The 22,933-nt window shown below is 42.1% G+C and overlaps 1 protein-coding gene across 1 annotated transcript in view; it reads right to left on the minus strand.

The window, feature by feature from the left end:
* slc2a15a (solute carrier family 2 member 15a) overlaps positions 1–22,933 on the minus strand; it is a 309,661-nt gene that overhangs the window by 62,171 nt on the left and 224,557 nt on the right.

Here is a 22,933-nt window from a genome sequence, read left to right on the forward strand (position 1 = left end):
GAACATCGCTCTACTTTTGCAGCGAGCACCTCGAGAGAAGCTACGTTTTGCTCCCAGAATGCAGTTCGGCGAATCGTGACGTCACCCCATTCAAAGTGAATGGGCAGAAGCGTTGAAGCGGCAACGCACGCCGCCGTGTATAGGGGCCGTAAGACTGCCTAGCAGAGTGCTAAGTAGTGTGTTGTGTGTGATATTGTGTTAGCTTAGACCCAGGTAGTTTAGCTCCTGTTGATCAGCATTTAGGATTAGTGTAACATGTATCAGCTTAGACCCAGGTAATTAGCACCTGTTGACCAGCTACAGCTGTGTGTGTACAGCCTTCCTCATTTCATTTGTACCACGTTTAACGTGAGGTTTTGTTTTCTCCTTTACCTAGTAAAGATTTTTCCCTGTTGATGTGTGCCCGGGTATAGTTCTATTAATGGGAAATGACATCGCAGGAGGTAAGGTAACTCCTGCACTTGAAATATTGGATTCTCTCCCGACTGTATTGCCTGAAGTAACACAGGGCCACATTTTCCCTATTTGTGCTGTCGCAGGCGCATAAGAGTGACTCAGATGTGGCGTTAAATGATACTATGTACAAAATACCGGAGGAAAAGCCATAAGTGGTGGTTTCCGCTTTCCCTGCTGTGACCGCTACTACGCCAGTGCAACCTGCCAGCCCAGCTGTTGACAGTTCCACACTCCCGGTAACCCGAGAGTGTTTACTCGCCGCGCAGAGGGCGGATCCGACGCTTGCGAAGTGTTTCGAGCAGGTGGTGAGTAATAACAAAGCAAGGGGTGAGAAGGTAGCTTATGTGCTGAAGGAGTAGGTAGCACTTCTCCGCGCCGTTCCTATGAGCTTGCTTTAAAAGAAGGAACACTCAAAACAACCAGGACGAGGGTTAAACAAAAATCTGTTTTAATCATAAAAGGTAATAATGCAATACAATATAATACATTACCATACAAAGCCATGTCATATGCGTAATGTCAGGAGTATGCCTACTCCTGGCCTTGTTTACGAGCTGCCCCGACCTTCCGGTCCGGGCCGCGCGAGAAGAGAGAGAGAGAACAACAAGCTAAACAAGCTATCAATACCCACACAAACAGGAAGGGGTGGAGTTTCATTTGGGAGATACCAAAACGCTGTCTCACAGGGAATCAGCGCGGGCAGCAGAGAACCAAATAGTTTTCAGTTTGAAGCAAAACACATTCTTATTATGTAGCTTATCACACAATAGTCCATATGTTTTCCCGCTATGAAAGCCACAGGTGTTGGGAAGGCCTGCAGGATGCGCATCATTATATCTGGGGAAAATGTCCCTCCCAATTTGCAAAGCCTATCGATGGTTTAACCCAGAAAAACACTCAAAGGGGTAATCTTTTCACTCAAAACAGAACTCACAATTAATTCTGCATCTTCCTTCTTCAAAAATAGCCTAAAGACACCCTTTTGATAAACAGGTAAAAGTCAAAGAAAAAGACTATTGCGCTAATCTACTTTTAAGAAAAAGGGAACATTGTTTCAGGAATCTATAAAAAAACCTCTCAATATTTAAGAGGAAAAATGTACTTTTTGTTCCTTCAACTATTAACACACAGGAATGTATAAACCCACACATATATTAGAGATGACATGATGCAATACACCTCCTATAGATGGGTGACATTAAAATGAACATACCAAAAATATGCTGCCTCACTTCTTCGGTACAATATCTTACATCAATTTCCACAGTGCTGGATAAGGAGATATTAGTGCGTCAATGGTCCCTCACTGCTACTGCTGAAGCTGACTGGAGTGTAGTGCATCAGGTAGTCGTGCCGGCACCATACCGTCAACATGTACTATCCGTAGCGCATGAAAGCCAATGGTCAGGACACTTGGGCGTGACTAAAACTTATCAGATTATTCTCAAACATTTCTTTTGGCCAGGTTTAAAGAAGGACGTCTCTAGCTTTTGCCGCTGCTGTCATGTGTGCCAGGTTGTCGGTAAGCCTAATCAGAAAATTCCGCAAGCTCCGTTACATCCTATACCGGCTATAGGTGAGCCTTTCGACAGGGTGTTGATAGATTGTATTGGCCCTTTAAACAGGTCCTTCAAACATTGCAGGTAAAACATGTCATATCGAGTGCGTATCATCCCGAGTCGCAGGGTGCGTTAGAACGGTGGCATCAGACCCTAAAAAGCATGCTGCGAAAATACTGTATGGAAACAGTGAAAAACTGGGATGAGGGAATTCCCTTCGTTTTGTTCGCAGCCCGTGAAGCTGTTCAGGAGTCATTAGGATTCAGTCCCGTGGAGCTCGTTTTCGGCCAATACGCCCCGCGGTCCACTTAAAATCTTACATGATAAGTTTCTCTCGGCTGATTCTCCCCCAGATAATAACGTATTGGATTACGTTAGTCAGTTTCGTGAGCGTCTGCACCGGGCAAATTCACTTGCCAGAGAGTCGCTCTCCGCTTCACAAGCTGTCATGAAGCGTAATTATGACCGTGCCGCTGTTCCTAGGCACTTTGAGATAGGTGACAAGGTCCTCGCACTCTTGCCTATCCCCGGCGCTGCGCTCTCCGCCAAATTCCTTGGTCCGTACGAAATCCGTGATTGCCTCAGTGACACGGATTATGTAATTTGTACTCCAGAGACGACGTAAAACGCGTGTCTGTCATGTGAACATGTTAAAGCGTTATCATTCACGCACCGCCGCTGATAGCCCGCCGGCCGGCATGGCTAATCAAAGAGTAGATGTTTCCGCATTAATTGTTACAGATAGTTCCGGCCCATCTGACGACGGTTTGGTGATGCGTTCACATCATCAGCCGGGTGCCCGGTTATGTAACTCGGATATGATAAAGACAACCTGATCTCACCAGAATGCGTGACTCCACCACGACTTCTTAACACCACAATGCGTGGTGGAGTCATGAACTTTGTTACATTTACGTGTCGGCACCACGCAAACAACCCCAATGTAAAGTGAATGAGGCTCCTTTGTCGTGGTGCACACACGCCCCGCAGTGAGCTTTTATTCTATAAAACGTTTTTTTAAATCTACTTTATAGCTTGTAGTAACTCACGGGAGGCTTCTTTTATTTTATTTGTATTCATAATAATTTTAATTTTTCGTCAGAATGTAAAAATTACATTAGTTACGAATTTGTGTTCTCAAAAAAAAACAGTGCATTGTGTGTAATACAACTGTGATTTTTATTAAATTAGTTAGTTTTTAAGGAAGGCCAGAGCTTCAGCTGTGTCAAATAGATTGTTCGCTTTAGTTAACGTTATTTAAAAGATAATGATCATGTCCCCTGTATTGTATTACGAGCGTCCATTCCCATTGGATAACGGAGAATTGTACACCCGGAAGTAAGTATTCTCCTTACTGTCGATTGATTTTACAGTGATATCTGCACTACTCATCGACTAAAAAACACCAGATTATCCTTGTTAATTACACAACATTGATTGGTTTGAATTGTGTGCAATGCTTTTGTATTTTCCCCCTTCGATTCGGAGAAACAAATGTTTTTTCGGAGTTTTAGGATGGCCGAAGACACTACACTACCCAGAATCCTCAGCTATAGTTTGGGACTACACCATGTGCTTAGCTTGACAAACCTGTGATCAGTCCTCAACTCTATCAAATTCTCAAGAATCTGCTTTGAAGATTATTATCATCTGATATTTAAGAAGTGTGTTATATTTGAAATGGCAGAAAGTCTTGTTGCAATTTCCAGATATGGAAGGAAGCCCCTTGAGTTTCTCTGTTAATTATCAATAGTCTGGGCAAGTGACAGGGGAAGCCAGGGGGGGATTTTCCTCAGATTTAATGCAGTTACATTCTTGTAGTTAATGATGCATGACAGGCAGACCCATACAAAGCCTTGATAATTGAGTCACACAGTTAAGAGAGACAATAGTCCTTCTGAATTATCAATAAATGTATTCAGTCCAGTAAAGCGGACTTTGAGATGAAAGGAAGTTCACAGAAGCCCTTAAGCTAAAAAGAACAATCAACTTCTGTTAATGATAAAGATGTGTGTACGTTAAAGATGTTTGGGGAAGAAGTGTGTCTAGCAGCAGCTAGATGGGATTACTGCTCAGAACAATACCTGTGTTTGTGTTTTATATTGATTTCTCTGTTTTATCCTTTCATAAATGTTAGGACTAAAATGGCTATAAACATTCTGGGCTGGTTGGAGTAAACAGGGTTTTATTGCTCTGTGGGGGAGGTGTAGGTATGCAGGACAGGGGGCTAGGTGGATGAGAGTATATTCTGCTTAAGATCTCTTGCATGTCATGTTTCAGGGAAGTCTACATATCTTGAATAGTATATGTGTGGGTTTAATTACTTTGTATTAATAATAAGCAGTCTGTGTAACCAGAAGTTGGAGATATGAGAGATGAAATCGTTGTGTTATCTTTGTGAGCAAGGGAATATCCTTTAGACACAACTGAGGTCTCTGGAATGTGGGGGGATGTGTGTGTGGAGGCTGCAGAAATATGAGACAGCGAATGCCAGATGTGTTTGTTTTGCTTCAAACTGAGACTGTTTGCGGTCCTCCGCTGGCACGCGCTGATTCGCTGCGACACAGCATCTTTTGCATCTCCCAATGAGATGACCTGAAAAGATGACCAGCTGACCCAACCCCTCCTGTTTTATTCTTTTATGTAAGCCTGTTCGGCCTTGGGTTCGCTCTCTTTCCTGCTACCGTCAAGATGATAAGTTCTCCCGGCATTAGGACCAGAGCAGGGGGAGGCCTGACCCCTTTGAGAAGTGTGTTGTATTATTACCGTTTATTATTAAAAAACAGATTATTGGTAAACCCTGTATCTGGTGCTTTGAATTCCTTCCTTTATGATTTTATAAGATGCTCCCCAAATGAACATGCAGAGCCGAGGTGGATTGTAAAAACCACTCTACTCCAACAGCTTCCAAAGCACTTAATTCAGGGCCAACTTGGAGCCCCAAGCGACATTGTGAGATGAGCCCCCCCCCCCCCCAATCGACAGGAGTGACAAAAAAAATGTTGGAAACAAAGTAGGCTACATTGCAAATATAATTCCTGTTTATTATTATTATTATCAACAGTTACTTTTGTATACAGTGAGGTAAATGGTAAATGTGCATGTATGTCGTTCAGTATGCATTTACAGGTGTCTACGTCTGCATTTCCTGCCAAATACTAGCCTCAAAAAGATTAAAATATAATTAATGCAAATAATAATTACTTCTACTTCTACTAATAATAATAATAATCATAATCAATTCAATAATATACATACTATTAGTGATGTGTCGGTCGCGAACGAGCCGGCTCTAAGAGCCGGCTCTTTTAAGTGAACGACGGGAGCCGGCTCTCGCCCGCGAACGAGCCATTATTTAAAAAAAAAAAAAAAGTTACGGGTGCTCCGCTTATATACAGTGACTGAATGTCATGTGCATGCTGTGCATCACGTGAGGATAGACAAGGAGGGAGGGGCAGTGTTGCGTGCTGCTGCTCAATGCTTTGCTGAACAGAGGGAGAGGAGAACACGTGTCAGTTTGCGTCGCGCTAATAAGATGAGTGAACGTAGGAAAAGAAGCAGCATTTGGCTGTATTTTAACAGTTGTGCAAACACAAAGGCAGAATGCAGAATTTGCAACATTAAGCTCTCATATAGAGCAGGGTCCACAAACAACCTCCACAGGCACTTGAGAACTGTGCATCCAATAGTTCAGTTGGAAGAAAAAAGGCAGGCCAGACTGCCTGCTTCTGCCAGTGCGTCTACTCCACCTGTTATTGCTGCAGCTACAGGATCTACTCCCCATGCATCAGGTACTCAAAAACCAACAGCTACACAGAGCTCAATAAGCCAATTTATATCAAAGGCAATGACCCCAGTTAGACAGAACATAGTGGATGAAGAATTGGCCAAAATGATCGCAAGTGATTTCCAACCATTTTCCATTGTGGAGGACAAGGGATTCCGAAGCTTCATACAGGCTCTCAATCCAATGTATGTTCCTCCAAGCAGGAAAACACTCACTCAAAAAATCATTCCGAGACTGTATGATAGAGAACATGCTTCACTGCAGGCCAGGGTTAAAGAAGCTACTGCAGTTTGCCTTACCACTGATTGCTGGACATCAAGAACCACCACCTCTTTTGTGTCTGTTACATGTCACTTTATAGAAAATTATAACACGGTGGCCTGTCTTCTGGACTGTTTTGAGTTTAGCGACAGACACACTTCAGAAAACTTGGCAGGGGAACTGCTAAGAGTGGCAAAAGAGTGGGACATTGAAAATAAAGTGGCTTGCTGTGTTAGTGACAATGCAGCTAACATAACCAAAGCCATTAAACTCTTGAAATGGACCCACCACCCATGTCTCGCGCATACCATCAGGTTCAGGTTCAGGTTATTTATTTGTACCCGTAGGTAGATTCTGTTTGCAGAGAAAAATACAAGGGTTCCATCCTGACACTAAAAACAAACACAAACAACAGACACATCTCTAATAAAGGACTAGTAAAAGTATAAGTATACCCTGCTCGACCAAATCTCAAAACTATTTAAAAAACATTTTAAGAAGGAAAACACTAGTACAAACATGGACATTCAAAATTCACAATTCAAAATTAAATAAATAAATAAAAATAGGCATCTGTGTGACGCTCCTATGATGTGTTAATGTGTGCAATAGCTGCTGGGATAAAACTGTTTTTATACCGCTTCGTTCTACTCCTTGGGACAAGTAACCTCCGGCCCGAAGGAAGAAGCTTGAATTCTGAGTGCAGAGGGTGGGAGTCATCGTCTAATATGGAGCTGGATAACCGCTGTAACTGCCTGAGGTACAGGGTCTCCAGGTTTAGCTGTGGCTCACCAATCAGTCTGCTGGACCACTTTACGATCTGACTCAGAGAGTTTCTGCTCTTCAAAGTCAGGTTACCAAATCATGACATTAGTGAAAAAGACAGAATTGACTCGATAAAAGCACGATAAAACATAATCATCATGGTTTTGTCAATGTTAAAATAGGACAGTTTCCTAAGACAATACAAACGCTGGTGCCCCCTTTTGCACACAGCTTCACAGTTTGGATCAGAGCTCAATTTTGAGTCAATAATTGTCCCGAGATATTTGTATGATTGCACAAATTCAACATTCTGATTCTGGATTGTTAAGACTTCATGTATGTGGGGATGTCTTCTAAAATCAATGATCATGTCCTTGGTTTTGCTTATGTTCAGTTGCAGATAGGACTCCTCACACCACCTGACAAAGTCGTCAACGACAGGGCCGTGGCTGGTCTCATTGTCCTGGAGCCTACTAACAATTACAGAGTCATCTGCATACTTTAAAATAGTCCTATTTTCCCACCTACTTTGACACATATTAGTGTAAAGTATAAATAATAGTGGTGAAAGGACACATCCTTGTGGGGAGCCAGTGGAGGAGCTGACTTGATCAGATAAGGTCCCATTCACCCTCACTCTTTGTGTCCTATTGGTTAAAAAAATCAAGAATCCAGCCCATAAGATTATTGCTTATTTCAAATTGTTCTAAAAGTCTGCCAATTAGAATATGCGGTTGAATTGTGTTAAAAGCAGATGAAAAATCAACAAATAAAAGTCTAGCATGAGATCCAATTCCCTCCAAGTGCTTAAAGAGTAAGTTAAATAAGGTGACCGTGGCATCCTCCACTCCTCTGTGTGGCCTGTAAGCAAACTGCATGGGATCGAGTGCATGCTCCGTCTTCCTTAAGATTTCTGCTCTGACTAGTTTTTCCAATGTCTTCATTAGAATTGATGTAAGTGCAACTGGTCTAAAATCGTTAAGAGTTTTGGGGCCTCTGGATTTGGGAACAGGGACTACCACAGCATCCTTCCAAACCTTTGGCACATGCTGTGTCTGTAAAGACATATTAAAAATGTAGTGGAACACAGGGCTAAGTTCTTTTGCGCAAAGTTCAAGTAAACGACCACAGATGTTGTCAGGTCCATGACTCTTATTTATTTTTACTAAACGAAAGGCCTTTTCCACTTCCCTCTGATCTATGTTAAAATGCTTATCGTCTTCAAGTTTAAGCTTCAGTTCAGATATATTATTACTGAAATCAAATGTGTCAAATCGAGAAAAAAAGTGATTTAGGGCATCTGCAAACTCAACATCTGAATTAAAGCCATCCAGAGTCACATGGCAGCTATTCTTTGTTTCCCGGAGGCCTGTTATGGGTTTCATGCTACTCCAGACTGAGCCAAGGTTGTTTGCAGCCATTTTATTTTGTAGTTCAGATTTAAAATTCTGTTTAGCTTTCAGAATTTCTATTTTAAGTTCCCTATTAGCATCATGCAGATCAGAGGCACTTCCCTGTTTAAAAGCGTGTTTCTTTTTCTGAATGCTGGACTTAACCGCCTTGGTCACCCATGGTTTGTTATTAGGGTATATTTTAACTTGCTTACACGGAATAATCATTTCTTTACAAAAGGCTGTATATGAGCATGTTACATCAACAACTTCATCCAAGTCGGCACCACAAGACTCTTTGAACATATCCCAGTCAGTGCAGTCATAACATTCCTGCAAACAGGCTACAGATTCTTCTGTCCAGACATTTATGTCCTTTGTCAATGTTTTCTCTCGCTTCAAAACTGTTTTGTATATGGGCAGTAAATGCACACAGTTATGATCAGCAGAGCCCAGTGGGGGTAATGGGACTGACTTATAGGCTTCCTTTACTGACCCATAACACAGGTCTAATGTTTTATCCCGCCTGGTTGGACAGGAGACATATTGATAAAAGTTAGTGAGTGTCTTTTTAAGGGTCACATGGTTAAAATCCCCAAGTATAAAGTTTGGTGCGTCAGGTGAAATTGACTGCAGTTTTTGCACCAAATCAAAGATAGTGCTGGAGGCAGAGGTGGCATTTGCCCTGGGATGGATGTACACTATTGTTATAAAAACTTGGGGAAACTCACGGGGTAGGTAGAAGGGACGCAATGAAACAGATAACAGTTCAACATCTGGGGTGCAAATGCGTTCTCTGACAGTCACAGAGCTACAGTACTGTTTGTTTACGTACAAACATACTCCGCCCCCCTGAGTTTTTCCTGTCACTTCCGCCTTTCGATCCAGACGAAAGGGAGCGCCAAAACCGTCAATAAACAGATCGTTGTCTTGGTTACAGTCTGTGAGCCAAGTCTCAGTGAAGGCCAAAACACAGCAGTCCCTGAAATTCTTCTGAAACCGAACATTACCCTGAAGCTCGTCAACCTTGTTCCTCAGCGATTGAACGTTCCCCAGGATCATCGAGGGCAGAGGAATCCGAGGGAGCCGCTGCCTTCTCATGCGTACTCTTACGCCGCCGCGTTTACCCCGCTTCCTCCTCTGGTGCACTGTTGCACCATAGGTTTCATTTGGATTTCTCCTAATAATGTCCGGTAACTGTAACGTGGTATCTATCACGCGAGCCAGACTTGCCATGTTCAGTTGTAGCAGCACATCTCTGGTGTACTGTGTCCTCTCCCGGATGACAGCCCCATTGACATCACATGCCAAACATTGAAGGAATACGATCCACAGAATCACAGAATAAAGAATGTCCATTTTGACCAGCGGTGCAGGGAGCATTCAATCATACAGACGCTTTATCGAATAGGTCGGTGGCGCATTAAAAACCTTTAAAACAAACACAAAACGGAGGACACCAAACTTTTCCCTGCCGGTCGCAGCGTGCGCATGCGCCCCATCAACCTGATGGTAAGAGATGCCCTGAAGGTCATGAAGCCCACTCTTGACAAAGTGAAGGGGATGGTAGAATTCTTCCATAAGAGCACAAGAGCAACCGAGAAGTTGAAGTCTACTCAGCGCCAAATGGATATGCCTGAGCTGAGGCTCAAGCAAGACTGTGTCACAAGGTGGAATTCTACATTGTACATGCTGAAATGGGTTCTGGAGTCAAAGGATGCAATCATCTCTACCCTGGCCCTTATCAATGCACATATGGATGCTCTGGATCAAGAAGAATGGGAGGCACTACAGGAGACCTGCACTGTTTTGGAACCCTTTGAGCAGGTCACCGTGGAAATCAGCTCAGAGAGGTACAGTTGACAGTTGTTATTATATTATTTATTATTATATAATAACATATTAAGGAACATTTTAGATGTGAATGTCAGTAATATTAAACAAGAATAAACTGAGCAAAGTCCATATACTACATAATAAAACAAAGCATAATAATAGTCACTGATTTCTCTTTTTTCAGCTATGTGACATCCTCCAAAATGCTACTCCTCTGCAGGGGTCTGCAGAAAATCACAGCCTACAACCAGACACAAGTGACCAAGAGGAAATTGACAGAGTTGGTGACTGCTCTCTCAACGTCGATGGACAGAAAGTTCCACAGAATGGAATACAACACTGTCCTCTCAGAATCTACTATACTCGATCCAAGGTTCAAAAGGCTGGCCTTTAATGATAACTGCGCTGTCGATGAGGCTCTTCAGAGAGTAACAGCAGCAGCAGCTCGTTGCGACCTCAGCAGCCAGCCAGCTCAACCACCAGGAGGCCAAGAGGGAGAAGAGGGAGCAAGGGCACCAGAAGTGGAGCCACAAATGTCTGCTGTTTGGAGGCTCTTTGATGCAAGAGCAACAGAAGACATTGCAAGACGGAATCCCTCAGCAGATGCTCTGCTGGAAGTAAGGTCCTATCTGGAGGAGCCTCTTATCCCAAGAACCGCAGACCCGCTGAGCAAACACACTCTCACTCCCTAAGCGTCCAATAGCGATGTTTGGTCAGTGTCCGTGGCGTCCAGTTGTGACGCTCCTAGGCTCCTTCACCGTCATAAAGGGACGCAAATAGCTTTCAACTGATTGCAATGTATTCCCATCTGCGTCGGGATTTGACGCTCATGGAAGCACGGCATTCGTTTATGCCAGCTGCCCTTAAAGGCAATGTGAGCATCCATTCCCATTGGATAACGGAGAATTTTACACCCGGAAGTAAGTACTCCTCTTACTGTCGATTGATTTTACAGTGATATCTGCACTACTCATCGACTAAAAAACACCAGATTATCCTTGTTAATTACACAACATTGATTGGTTTAAATTGTGTGCAATGCTTTTGTATTTTTCCCCTTCGATTCGGAGAAACAAATATGTTTTCTGAGTAAAGGATGGCAGAAGACACTACACTACCCAGAATCCCCAGCTATCGTTTGGCCTACACCATGTGCTCTGTTTGACAAACCCCGTTTTTTTCACCATTCATTCCGATGGCTGGCGTCTATGTCACGTGATCTTCAAATTTCTCCCTGCAGAAAAAGAAAACATGGCCGAACTTCGTTTTATTCTGGGTGTAAAATGCCTATTTTAAAGTTAGTTTGGCCATTAAAATGCGTTTTGATGTCATTTGATGCGAGAAATATGAGTTGTTATTTCAGATTATGTGTGCAGTGGATGTACATGATCTTTAGTTTGCTAGTTATTACGAAGATTACTTCAGGAAATCGCGACGTTTTCATTGTTACCAAGGTGGTTGCTAGGGACGCTGCTATCGATATTATTTCTGTTATGTTGTGTAACTGTTTAATGGTGTTATCTTTATTGCTACCCCCTTCACCGTCAATGTATAGTGTTGGTCCACAGCCTAAACATATTAGTTTAACAAAATCCGCATCTAAAGATAGCCTACGTTATTTCCCCCCCTGTGCAATTCCAGTCTCACATCTCAGAGCACATCGTCATTAACAAATACCGGAAACAGACCAAAATAATAATAATACCTTATTCCGAGTGTGCTTGCTTTTCTCTTTGAAAGTCATCACATAACGGCATTGTAATACACGGTTCGGCTGCATTACATATTACATATCTGCCGTAGTTCTGTATTTATAGAGCCCTGATGAGAAGACAAACATGAGGAACTGAAAACGTGATGTGGATCATAAATATATCAGCCATTAAACAACATCTTACATTTCTTTTCAAACAATACGTCTCCTTGCAGTATCAACACTAATTCGGCTCACTTTTATATTTGATCCAATTGGTAGATAGGCTGTATTTACACCATAAAGGTGCACAGCTGATATAAAGGGACACCTGGTGGTTAAAGCATGTTATTGAATTTCAATATTTTTATTATTAGATATTAATACGATCCCTATAAAGTATATTCATTACTCGTTATTCTCTACTAATTGTTAATTAAAGACTGTATGTAATGACTATTTTGCACATCCCTTTCAAGATTTCAAGATTTTCTAAGGTTTATTGACATATCATATAGGCCTACACAACTGTGGTGTAGTTCTGCACTGAATGAAAAACTTGGGTTGCAGGTTCCTCAATAGTGCATTACAAGACATCTATCAATATTTGTGCATACCTCCAGCAATGTTAACTATGTTGAAGCACTTATTTTAACTGATATTATACATAAGTTATTATACTCTTATAAGATGTATGTAGATATTTCATCTCCGGCCTTGTCAGGTATTGAACAATCAATAAATAAAGAACACAGAATTGTTGAATATAAAAAACAGAATTTGTGTGATTATACTAAATGATTTTCAAATAAACACAACTGCATATTTAACTGTTACACATGCTGATGTAACGCAAATGTTCCAACTTGGGATCAATAAAGTATATCTTATCTTAAGCTGATCGATGGCTACTGCCATATTTGCAAAATGTGCCTCTGAACCTTGACAAGTGCATGTTTCAGGCTCATCAATTAATGTAATGTAATGTTATCACAGGGGTCACACACATAAGACCAGCTGTTAAATAAAGCTCTTCTGACCTTAGCTGGCATGTGTGTATATATATTAATACTGCCCATAATGGGCACAAGCAATTTTCACCCATTTATTAATTATATGTTTTAAATGTGAGTGTTTCCTGTCCCCTAAACCTCCAGGGATGTACACAGTTTAATACTGGCAACTTCTTATTATGGGAAATACGAAAACGTCTTTTAAAACTACAACTCCCAGTAGAGACGTGCCATAGAGAACATGTTGCGAAACAGAATAGCCAGCATGTAGTTCTGGGGATGGGGTGGGGGAGGGGGGATGCGGTGGACCCGTTCAAATCCAGTTTTGGACAGTCTGCCGTGGTTCCATCCCATTTCAAGTGCTGTTCGAGAATCGGCTTAACCCTCGGAGCACACTCTCCAATCACAGAGCTTGAGGACTATCACGGGGTTTGTCAAGAGCACATGGTGTAGCACATGGTGATAGCTGGGGATTCTGGGTAGTGTAGTGTCTTCTGCCATCCTTTACTCCTGGGAATGGACGCTCACATTACCTTTAAGGGCAGCCGGCATAAACGAATGCCGTGCTTCCATGAGCGTCAAATCCCGACGCAGATGGGAATACATTGCAATCAGTTGAAAGCTATTTGCGTCCCTTTATGACGCTGAAGGAGCCTAGGAGCGTCACAATTGGACGCCACGGACACTGACCAAACGTCGCTATTGGACGCTTAGGGAGTGAGAGTGTGTTGGCTGAGCTGGTGGGAGTCCAAGGCTTCAGTGTACCCACGCCTTGTGAAGGTCATGGCACGGCGACTGTGCATTGTAGCAACATCAGTCCCCTCAGAAAGGATCTTTTCTAAAACAGGGCAGATAATAACAGAGAGAGGAAACCGGATCAACCCCTCTAAGCTGAGGCACTTGGTCTTCCTCAATGCTAATCTGCCCTGAAAATAAAAAGAAAAGGTTACAGTTTGATAGTTGACGGTGGTAGGTTCATTAGAGACTGTTTGATAGGCTACTACTGTTTTGCACATTACAATACATTTATTTTTATTATGTTTTTTGTATGATAGAGACTGTTATTTGCTGCTGTTTTGAGCATTGCAATATTTATTTTCATTATTTTATTTATTTAAGATTATTTAAATGTTTTAAGATTTTACGTCAGCTGTTGCTGTATTTTGTAGTTTATACTGACATAGAACCCTGCTGTTTTGTTAGGGCTTTTTGTTTAAATACAAATGTAAATACAAAAATAGGGTGGCTGTCCTTTTTTAAATGTCTTTGCTTCAGTTTTTATTGGTGTTATTATCTGCTTTGTGTTGCGTGGTTCAACAAGCAAGTCGGTGCATTCATTGGGTGGTATCAGAGAGTTAAGGGTCTGTAAATGCAATTAAAACAATTGGCCACAGCAAATCATTTATATCAAAAATTTAATAATTTTTACTTTTGAATACTTCAGTACAAAGGATGTATTGAATCATGTAAGTAATATATGTGTACACATATAAATAATTAGTCAAAACAGGGCTACATTCGATTTAATTATAAAAGGTATAATATGTGGTAAACTGAAGAGCCATTTGGGAGCCGAAAGAGCCGGCTCTTCTTGGTGAGCCGAGCCAAATGAGCCGGCTCACTCAAAAGAGCCGGAATTCCCATCACTACATACTATATTATTTTATTTTATTACATGGCTTAGTTGAATACTCGATTCTGATTGGTCAATTCAGAACACGTGACACGTTGTTAATACCGAACAGACAGACCGCTGTCAAGGACTTATTGACCGTTGTTAAGGACGCTCACATCTTCAGAAAGAAGTCCGGTCGATTTAACTGTATACAGTTGGACCGAAAAGCAAACTGCATGCAGTTTGCTTTTCGAACTGGGACAAGAAAAACAGCGGAGAAGTAACGGGGCAGAAACCCTCCTTTTTACGCAGCGGTCCAGACATAGACATCAAACGGCGACACATATTCACTTGCCAGTTACTTTGTCATTAGGGCAGGGATATCTAGATACTTTCCAAGGTTTGACATCATGAATTGTGCTACTTTTAAAGCAAGGAGCGATGTTTTCAAATCTGTAATCAAAAAGCTCCTCAAAAACGCAAGCAGGTCCTACCGTTGGCTTTTCAAACTGACAAGAGACGCTCTCACTGTTTTTCAAATGTAACAGTTTGAAAAGCAAGCAAACTGTCTGATTGTCTTTAGTTTTCCGCTGTCGTGTGATAGCAACATGGAGGATTTTAACATTCATTTTAATATATTTGGAGAGCACAGTAATTTGGAGTAATAGTTAGTGGCTGATGAGTCCCCAGTGAAGAAAAGAAAAAGACAAGAGGGACAAGAAAACAGCGGAGAAGTAACGGGCAGAAACCCTCCTTTTTACGCAGCGGTCCAGACATATACATCAAATGGCAAAACATACAGTGTGCAGTTACTTTGGCATCAGGGCAGGGATATCGAGATACTTTCCAAGGTTTGACATAATGAATTGTGCTACTTTTAAAGCAAGCAGCGATGTTTTCAAATCTGTAATCAGAAAGCTCCTCAAAAACGCTATCGAAGCAGTTCCTGCCGTTGCTACGTTAGTTCAAACAGTAACATCGGACTATTTTTCTTCGCGGATGCATGTCAATTTAAATCAATACATACAACTATTTTTTAAATCAATAAAATCATTTTCTAAATCCATAAAAGCATTTCAATTAATATTGGGAGTCATAACGTTACTTTGTTGAGAATGTGGCCATGTAATAAGCGGGATAATGTGCAGCGACTTGGTCATTATGGGGAAAAGAACACCTTCATGCCGATCTAGATCCCTCCGCTTCGCGTCGGGCTCCTGATCAGCCTGTCGGTGTTCTTTTCCCCATAATGACCGCGTCGCAGCACATTATCCCTTACATAATATAGTTGTAATATAGTCAAGATAAAACATGCTTATGACATGCTCAAAACTGATATTTCTTAAATCTGTATTCAAATGTAGTTCCCTCTGTCAGCAATGTATCAACAACTACACACACATTTCTATCAGTATTTCTCTGTGTTGTGGTTGACATGATGATGACTGTTAGGAGTTAAGGGGAGAGGCTGAGCATCACCATGAAATGTGCAAATTGACATAAAAATGAATAAAAGGGGAAAAAATGCTCCATGTTTTTTAGGCTGTAAACTTTAACTGTTATGTAAGCTAACTAGAAAGACAGTGTATCACTCTTCTTCCAGTACATTAGCAGATACAAGGCATAACATACTTGAATGAATGTTAAATAAAGAATGCTGGAAATAACTGCATCTCCATTAGCCTATATGCTATGCAGAGGCTGCCTTCTTCATGTCGTGAATTGCAACTGATGTTTTAATATGGCAATTGGCAATTTGACTTATACAACATTCACAAGTTGTACATTTGACTCATACAATAACCCACCTTTGAGTGATGCTCTAGTTTCTCCATGTTTTGTTTTTTTCCCTCTTGCTTGCGCCGGACTGAAACTGTCTTTTCACCGACATCTCTTCACCTGCACTAGTGGCCGTATCAAAGCCGTGATTGGTCAGATGTGGATTCATTGCAACGGTGTCGGGTTACAGACGTGCTCCCCTTGTCAACTCTCACTCTCGCGGGGGTGCACGGAGAACTGAGCGGAGAACTGCACACAGCAGCTGAGGCCCTCTGGGCGGGGCCCCCTGCGCAAGGCGGGGCCCCATGCAGCCTGCGTGATTGGCTTGTAGGGAGGGGCAGCCTTGACTTAATCTCTTTACAACAGACTTAAACTTAATTGATGTGTGGAGGGTGCATAATCCATCTGCGAGAGACTATACATTTTTCTCCACGAGACATAAAACCTTCTCTCAAATAGACTATATTCTTGTATCTTCTGGGCCGCTGCCTTCGATACAGTCAATTGCGTTGTCTCGGATCACAACCCAATTTTTAGCTAATTTTAATTATGGAAATATAAAAAATGGGGCTACTAGATGGAGGTTCAACAAGACCCTTTTAAAGAACAACACATTTATATCACAATTGAGATCAAAACTGACCAAATGTATAATCTTGAATAAGAATAGCATCACAGATGTGACGGTGGTTTTATATGGAATAATGCCATACGGTTCAGTTACCACCTACATAAAAGCCGACTGCAAAAGATTTCCCACCTAGAAGAACAATGTAATATGTTGGAAAAAGGCCTAAAAAAAGAGATACACTACATCAATAGAAAGTGAGCTTAAAACAAAGCAAGCAGAACTTAACAATCTATTAAGACACAGGGCAGAATATATGATCCATATAACCAAACACAAGTATTATGCAGAAGGCAGCAGACCAAGCCACTTTTTGGCACTAACTTTAAAACAACAAGAGGCTAAAAGGACCATACCAGCAATCAGATGTAATACACGTGGAACAGTATCTTTTACAGAGGAGATACATGAAACATTTAAAAATGACTTTAAAGAACTGTATTCAAGTAGTTCAGTTCCTTCTGACGAAGACTCATCATTATCATCATTATCATTAGATGACGCCAAAACAATGGAGTCACCTATCACGCTGGAGGAGCTATATAAAGCAGTCAAAGCTACAAATAAGGGCCTTATGCCAGGTATAGATGGCATACCTGTGGAACTCTATTTAACATTTTGGGATATTATTGGACCGGTATGGTTAGAAACACTTAATTATGCTACCGATAAGGGTATGTTCCAAAAAGACTTAAATACGGCTCTGATTACGGTTATACCCAAACCTGGAAAGGACCCCTTTGAATGTTCTAACTATCGCCCAATAACACTGATAAATGCTGACCTCGAGATTTTGTCCAAGGTCTTAGCTATTAGACTTGAGACGATGGTTGGGAAAATAATAAGCCCCGATCAAACAGGCTTTATAAAGGGCAGCTTGCATCTGATAATATCCGCAGACTCCTGCACATACTTGGCGCAACACATACAATTCAACCTGCCTGTGGCCTTTTGTTTTTAGATGCTGAAAAGGCGTTTGATCGCCTGTATTGGCCATATCTATGGAGGGTTCTGAAAGAATTTAATTTTGGAGATACATTTATAAACATGATTCAAACATTGTATGTGAATCCTAGAGCCCGAGTATGTGTGGGAGGAAGCTTCTCTGACTTATTTGACATAAAACGGGGTACAAGGCAAGGAGACAATTGATCAATTTATCCATCGAACCACTGGCACAATACATTAGGAATTGCCCTCAGATTTCCCCCATTACAAGAGGTGGAACGTCACATTCTATCACTTTATGCGGACGATACATTAATCTGTATGGCAGATGTTCAGCGAACCCTCCCCTGTGTCTTAAAAGTATTGGAGCCGTTTTGGTAGCTTTCGGGATACAAGATTAACCTATCCAAATCAACACTGATGCTTATGAACACAGACAAAAGTGAGGTGTCCCTTCCACCCCAGATTAATGTTTCAAATGAGGTCCTCTATTTAGGTATTAAGGTTAGTACTTCCTTATCATCTATAGCTAAAACAAATTAGTCTTTAGTTTTGAAGAAAATAGAAGAAGATATTACAAGATGGAAACACCATCCAGCATCAGTCCCAGCCCGTTTATCGGTTGTTAAAATGAACATATTACCCCGCAATACATTTCGTAAACTCAAGGGGTGCCCAACCTTTTTTGAACCAAGAGCTACATTTAAAGTTGCCAGTCTGCCGAGATCTACCAGTCCAAATAGAGAGAGAGGGGGGGGGCTGTCGGTGCAACTTCAATGATGCCTTTTAAAAACATATAAAATGAAGGGCGGTGACGGCCGTCAGCGAATTGAGCCGGCCCTTGACGACCGGCTGTTCTGTGATTCTCCAGATTCTACAGATGGCCAGCCCGCGGAGGGTGGAAAATACATACCGGAAGTAAAAAAAGACGTGCAACGGGACGGTGTTCCCACGGGAAACAAAACTTAAAATATTAAATGAAACAATCTCATCTCTTAAAATTCACAACGTATTATGAATTAAACATTCACAAACTTATAATTATGTATTCACATGTTTAACTCTGTTACGTATGCAACGAACAGAAGAGCGGAGGGCAGAATTAGGAGGGAATTCCGTCTCGTAGCGTTTGTGCACCGCTTTGAAATGCTCTAAATTACCCTTCTTCAATAAAGCCACGCTCGCTTTGCAGATGAGACAGATGGACTTTGAATTGGAATAAACAAAAAAATAATCATCCTCCCACTCGGAGTGAAAATTATATATTTTGGGCTTTTTTGCTTCTGCCATAATTGCGGTCTTGTGTGTGTGCGGACTGTCACTCCTGTTGACACGGGGTGTTTCTCAATGTCGAGTAAAGCTGCTCCAGAGCCACTATTTCAAGCATACTACGTCATGGAGTGCCGCCGAAAGACTGTTCCAATGTCCAGCATACTTGGAATTCTACCGAGCCCGGCGTACTTCGTAGCGAGAAATGTCGAGGCTGCACATGTGTAGACTCAATGCTTTGCGCACGGAACAATTTCCCCAAATCTGCGGCGGACAATGTAAGGCGGGTCCTCCCATATGACGCACACCTCGCCTGTTCCACTCTTCGTTTTCCGAATACCGGGAAGTATTCTTGCCTCGCTTCTGAAGACATGTGCTACCACGCAAGCGTACTCGACATCGAATTTAAAATACCATCTACAAGCTGATGCTTACAGCCCCGCTCCTGCCATCCACTTGGGGGAGACCACACTTCCACGCTCACCGGCAGGCACCGACTGACCATCGGGAGGACCGGGAGGGTGTGTGTATGTGTGGCGTGAGCAAGCGAGAGAGAGACCTTACATGTATTGTTGTTGTTAGCATCTGGTGCTAGCTAGCTGCGCTAACGGATATAAGGAGCTGCTTCAATGAAAACAGAGGAGCGACATTTCGCCGACAACTGCGCTGAGCACTTGACTTTATGCAGGTAGCCAGACAGTGGGACATTGTACGAAAAGTCAGCACACTCAGCACGGATAGTGCGCGCAACATGATTGCAGCGTCCAGGCAGCTCCCGTTCGAGCATATACCTTGAGTTGCACATAGCTCAAATGATCCATCACAGTGTCTCTCCACACACACACACACACACACACACACACACACACACACACACACACACACACACACACACACACACACACACACACACACACACACACACACACACACACACACACACACACACACACACACACACACACACACACACACACACACACACACACACACACACACACACACACACACACTTTGTATTGTATTATTGTATTGTATGGGAGAGGTTCCAGGTTGAATTGTAGCGGCTATTTTTATTGTTCAGAGGTTGTTATGCAGGGCTGCCAACATTTAAGTTCAGCTTGGAGTTAGGGCTGGGCGATATGGCCAAAAAAAGAAATCCCCGATTTTTTCACAAAAAAATCAGATTTACGATTTAAATCGATTTTCTCCCCCCCCCCCCCCCCAATTAATATGCAGATGACAAAGTAATTGTTCCAAAAACACATTTTATTTTGACTTTCCACCTTGGGGTTAAAGTGCAATCAAGAACAACTAGCCAAAAATACAATATGGCAGGCCCTGCCATTGTAAACAGTGAAAAGATAATCTTGCTATTAGTAGATTGGAAGTAGTTCTGATAAAGTGCCAACAAAACATTCAACAGCATTAATTATCAGTGCATGAGGTGTTTTTTTGTTGTGCTGTTTTAGTTTGAATATCCTCTTTTCTAAAGATTCTTAGCCAGGAAGACAAGCCTGTCTACCACCTCTGGCTTTAGACATGTAACAATGCCCCCCCCCCCCCCACACTGAAAACCCTCTCTGAGGGTGCACTTGTTGCTGGGATTGAGAGGTATTTTTTTGCCTAGGAAAATTCGGTTGGTGGCGCTTCCACCACTCAAGAGGATTGGTGTCTGGGTCTACCTCAAGGGGTCAATAAGAAATATTTCAGCTCAGTCTCTATCTTGTCTGCCTCTGACTGGTTGGGAGATGACACTGGATTATTTTTGAAGAAGGCCGCTAAAGTCATCTTTTTCTTGGGTGGAGGCTGTGCATCTTCTTGGCGCACCTGCACAGCCGTGCCAGGCGTACTGTTGTTGGCAGGAGCTCTGCGTCTTCCTCCTCTGGCTGTAGGAGACTGGTTTTGAACAGATGGAGCACTGGTTTGATGTATGAAACACTAACATAAGACTCCCCGGAGAGTGCATCAGTGAATTCTTGGAGTGGTTTTGCAGCTTTATTTATCGACTCCAACACATCCAGATCTTGCCAAGTGGGCACAAGATGGCGACTTTTCTTGTCCGAACCCAGGACACGGACTACAGCTTTCTCCTGTTCGAGAAATCTCTCAATCATTCTTTGGCGTGAACCCCATCTGGTCGGGGACTCTGTTATCAGCTGATGAGTGGGTAGACCAAGCTCTGCCTGTACTTCACTCATGTCTCTTCTTTTTTTCCAGCTGTAAGAAAAGGCAGGCACAGCCTTTTTACCCCAATAGCACGATCGATCCGTGGGTCCTTCACACCATTCTCTGTAGTAAATGAAGAATACATAATCAAAACACATTTTAGTGGAACATACCACTACATTCACAAACTTGTCTTGCTTCAATTTCTGCAAAAATATGAATGCACAAAGGACACACACACACACACACACACACACACACACACACACACACACACACACACACACACACACACACACACACACACACACACACACACACACACACACACACACACACACACACACACACACACACACACACACACACACAGCATGTATACCATTATGATTAGATATTTATTTATTTATTCATACACATTTTGTCAAAATAATGGCTTGATATAATGCATTAATTACATGATGCATTAATTAAACTGTCTTGCGAATGGGAAAAATGTCACTTTGTAGTGAATGTGAGATTCATAATTCACCATCATCTTTCAGTGTGTTGTGTTTCATGTTTTACATGCACAGTCGTGATGTTGTACGTTTAGCTGTTAAGTGACCACGGCCCCTTTAAGACGAGCGGTATGTCTTTCATGTCATTCACAGAAATAAACGACTCACGCACTTGCGTGGTCAAGGTGAGAAATAGTTTTGCCTCATTCGTCACGCAATTTCCACAACTTGATGCATAGCCATTAGACTTACTTACCGATAGCATTGTGCAATCTGTGTCCAAAGCACTGGAGGTTGGGCCACGCATTGTCCTTCAGAGCTTTAATCATGTTGCTGCCGCTTTCAGTAGTCATGCAAATGAGTCGGTTCTCGGCAAGGTTCCATGAGTTTAGGGCATCTTTTAGCCCCTGGGCTATAATTTCACCTGTGTGGTCCTCTGGAAAGTATGCCGTTTGGAGGCAGACACTCCGCAGAGTCCAGTCGTTGTTAATAAAGTGCACAGTAAGACTCATATACGGCTGCATCGTCCGACTCGACCATAAATCTGTGGTGGCAGAATAAAAGGACACCTCTTCCAACTCCTTTGCGACCCGTTGTCTTGTGCTATTATATAGCTGAGGCAAGGCAACTTCGGAGAAGAACTTTCGGCTTGGTAACACATACCTGGGGTCCAAAACTTTAATCATGTTAATAAACCCTGGCTTTTCCACCATATATATTGGCACTATATCCTTTGCTATATACATACCGACCGCATCTGTAATGGCTCTCCAGACCAGCGGGCCGAATTCTTGTCATATGGGATGCAGTTTGAAAATGTCTGTGTTACGGTAGACCAGGGATGGGCAAATGGCGGACCATGAGGCCCGCGGTCCGCCATTTGCGGCCCTCGGATCAATTTAGAAAACAACGTAATTAAAAATAAAAACATTTTTATTTATTTTTTATAAATATATATTTTTTTAACTTATAGTACTGATGCTATGTGATTTGGTTCGGCAGCCAAATACCGCGAAATAATCTGACTTGTGTATTGTGTTTGTTTCCCGGGGAAAATTCACAAGAAACACCAGCTGTTGTTATGCCTGCTGTGGCGTTAAATTACTCTGTTCTCCGCTTGTAATTATGCCTTTACAAGCTTCAAAGTTGTATTTATCATGCATTTTAATTTGGCAAAATGAGTTTAATACGTCAAGACTGTATTTATTTTAAATCAAGGCAAGGCAAGTTTATTTATATAGCACCTTTCAACACAAGGCAATTC

This window comes from Pseudochaenichthys georgianus, chromosome 15 (genome assembly GCF_902827115.2).
Source record: "Pseudochaenichthys georgianus chromosome 15, fPseGeo1.2, whole genome shotgun sequence".
Lineage (NCBI taxonomy): Eukaryota > Metazoa > Chordata > Actinopteri > Perciformes > Channichthyidae > Pseudochaenichthys > Pseudochaenichthys georgianus.